This window comes from Nannospalax galili, unplaced genomic scaffold (genome assembly GCF_000622305.1).
Source record: "Nannospalax galili isolate Female #2095 unplaced genomic scaffold, S.galili_v1.0 scaffold648, whole genome shotgun sequence".
NCBI classification, from domain to species: Eukaryota; Metazoa; Chordata; class Mammalia; order Rodentia; family Spalacidae; genus Nannospalax; species Nannospalax galili.
The window spans coordinates 4,125,246-4,129,073 of NW_008360311.1; positions in this window are offsets into that span (position 1 = coordinate 4,125,246).

Sequence of the window (3,828 nt, forward strand, 5' to 3'; positions counted from 1 at the left end):
GACAGACAGACAGACAGACAGACAGATAGATAGATAGATAGATAGATAGATAGATAGATAGATAAAATTATGGTGTGATGTGTAATGTGTGATCTGAGAGTTAATATTAGAAGTTAAGATTATAATAAAAGAACCAGCATTTGCCAGTGGCCAACTATTAAGGGAATTTGCAACCACTTGGTAAATTGCAGCCAATGAGATCAACATAGGTGAATTTATTGTTATTCAATAAATTCTGCCATTGTGGAAGGACACAAAGGGTCTGTTTCTGGCATAGTGTGCTTGCAACTTTCTAGTGTTCTCCAGGATAGATTTCCTTTGTATCTGAAATAAACACTGCACCTCTTCCTGTCTCTACTCTACAAAACATTCACAGAATATACAGAGAACATAAAATGCACAGTCTAGGGAATTACTTTTGTAAAGTGTTTGAGAGATAGACTTTTTACAATTCGGAGAATGTTTATTTTTAAACCAGGAGTCATGGCCCAGGCATGTGCACACCTTTCTGCTTCTGGCCGGCAGGTCTCTATAGTCAGGAGAGCCATCATCTAAGGCTATTTGGTCTCAGGTACCCTAGCAACAGCTTCCCTGTTGGGGAAGGATATCAACAACCAGTTTCCAGGCCTCTGCAGGCATTCTCAAAAGGTCTGTTTACAAGTCTTCCCTTATTTAACTCAATGATCATTGTAGCTAAGTGATTATCATGGCTGTGCTTCTAGCCTAATTGGGGTTATAGTTCTACTCTAATGGTCCCTGTCAACATTCCCAGCAAGAGCCTGAGATGCTCTGGTCCCACACTGTCCCACTGGACTGGTGTTTCACCCTCCTCCCAGCCTTCTGTTTCGCCTGGTCAGCCTCACCGTACTGTGTAGTGCTCCCCACCCAGGGAGGCTGCCAGAGAATGCTTGTTCAGACTGGACTATGGATTACACAAACCCAGAACGTTAAGGGTTTTAGTTGGATTGGCTGTTAACATGTCCTTTTGTATCCCCAGGGTTTAGAACAGTGTCTGTCTCAGAAATGTTTCAATGAATGAGTGAACAGTCAGAAAGATGACCGTCACTTTCCCTCTCCCACTCCAGGATCATGAACCCCAAAGGCTGGTTGGTCTGGAAAGCAAGTGATGCCTTCCCTCACTCTTTCATACCAGAAGCCGTGACCAGAGACCCTGACTCCTTCCCAGGAGACTTTCCCAGCTGTGTCTTTTTACATTTCCTTCTTTTTTAACATGCAAACCACATCATGTTTCAGGGGGGCAGATTACCTTATCCTGAAATAGTCCTTGTATTTGAGCCCACCTCCTTGCTACCTGGGGACCTCACAGCCCTTCCATTACCCAATGGGCTCTTCTCCCTGATAGAATGTGTGACTCGCAGGAGAGCCACAGGACTCATTAGGGAAAGCTAACTGACCCTAAATTGGCAGGCTGGCCTTCTTCAAGCCTTATCAACTGGTCACTCTCTGCTCTGGGGGATACTGTTTATGGAGCCAGCCTGTCTTCTTTAGTGCCCTAAGACAGCTTGCCTGCCTGAAAAAATAATCTTGGGAGAGAGAGAGGCTCTCAAGTATGTGAGACCCTGGCACAGAGTTAACTCTTGCAGGTATGTTCAACGAGTTCCTCTATAAGTCCAACCACACCCCCCAACACACACACACCTGCGAGATGCAGATGCCTCCTTCCGTGCAGAAAGGCCTGTGTCCTTCACTGTGTCCTCTGAATAAAAGCACACACTCCTTGCCTGTCGCAGGTCTGGCTCTGGTTCTTATTTCTTAACTTTAAACTCCCTTTTCTGCACTCCTTTGGGTTTTAGTTCCCATCAAGGGGTTTTATTCCCAGGAAGGTCTGACATCTGCATCTCCTGTACAGCCACTTTTCACCCTAAGGGTCAACTGACCAGGGTTTCTCCGTCCTTCTTTTCTAGCCAAGGTTCTCTCTTTCTCTTCCTCCCTCTCCCCCCCTCCTTTTATAAGACAGGGCCTCAGGGTCTCATGTACCCCAGGCTGGCCTTCAAGTTTCTTTATGTCCAAGAATGCCCTTGAATTTCTGGGATTGTAGGTTTTGGGTTGTTTTTATTTTTAAGAATTTTTTTATTATTCCAAAGAGAGGGAGTTTTTCCAGAAATAATTTGAAGCAGGTTACATAAATAAATAAATAAATAAATAAGTAAATAAATAAAATAAATAAGTAAATAAATAAATAAGTAAATAAGTAAATAAATAAATAATAAATACAATGAAGTTTAAGGGTGGAAAAGGATAAGAAATTAAAGACCAAAACCAGGTGTTGTGGCATACATCCTCAATCCCAGCATTTAGGAGGCAGAGTCCGGCAGATCTCTGTGAGTTCAAGGCCAACCCAGTCCCCTCATCGAGCTCCAGGCCAGCTGGGGCCAAAGGGAGACCCTGTCTCAAAAAGACCAAAAAAAAAAAAAAAAGAAAAATCAAAGACCAAAGGATTTGCCAACACGGGGTCAACTTTGGTGGAATAACGAAGGTTTCCATCAGCTCTGCTCTTTTCTGTTTTGTTTTGGTTTTTGTTTTTTGAAATCCTAACTAGTTTGTTGGGCTTGCTAACAGCATAGGGTGGGGACTTATTTACAGAAGAGCCCCCCCCCCAATTTATGACTGCACTGGAAAGTCCACACTCACATAGATCCTGTGACTTCCCTACAGCCGCACAATATGGCGAGAGAGGTGTTTCAAGGCGTTCTCAGCTTATATATGGGATTATAGGTTTTATGTGGTGCTGGGGATCCAACCCAACATGTGGCTAGGCAGACCCTAGGCTCCGACTCCAACACAACAAAAATGGAAGGAAGAGAGGGAAGAAGGAAGGAGGGAGCCAGGGAGAGGCTGAGAGAGCAACAGGTGAATTCACTGGCTTAGTCAGCAATCAAATACAGACTTGCTCCTTAAAGCACAGAGCTGACCCCTTGGACTGAGGGATACATGTGTCTTGGTGGTCCCTACTTTCAAGAAGCCCACAGTGAGAAGTCATTGAGATGCAGTGTGGTCGGTACAATGGAAATACCCTCATAAGGGAATGGAAGCAGAGTCCCAAACTAGGATAAAGGGCAGGGACCCGGGAAGAGGGACAGATGGAGTATGTCCCAGTGAGGAGGAGAGGATGCAAATATGGAATTAATACTCACTAACCAGTGAGGACCTGACGAGGGCCAGGCAAAGCTCCAGGAGCTGTCAAGAAAGAAGTGAGCAAAACTCAAAAGTCCCCAGTCTCACAGTTTCTAGTGGAAAGAGATATAATAGGCAACATAGAGCATTAGAAGGGAACTAGTGCAGTATAGAGAAAAAAATAAGGAAGGGGATTCAGGTTTACACCAGTTGAAGACAAGTAATTTTTTTTTTTTTTTGTCTTTTTGAGACAGGGTCTCCCTGTAGCCCCAACTGGCCTGGAACTTACTATATAGACCAGGCTGGCCCTGAACTCACAGAGATCCGCCTGTCTCTGCCTCCCAAGGGCTGGGATTAAAGGCATGTGCCACCACGCTGGGCAGAAGACGAGTAATTTTAAGTGCAGCAATTTTTAACATGGCAGTAAAGGAAGACACCTGTCAGGACTGTGAAATCCACTTTGTCCCAGCTGCATTCATCACATTAGGACTGCAATCTAATGTTTTTTATTTTTAATTTTTATTTTATATGTATGAGTGTTATGCCTTACTGTGTGTAAGTGTACCCATGCCCACCAAGGACAGAACTGGGGTTAGCTGCCATGTGGGCGCTGGGATGCAAAGCCAGGTCCTCTTCTAGAACAGCCAGTGCTCTTAACCACTGAACCATCTCTCCAGCCCATAAATGCAATTT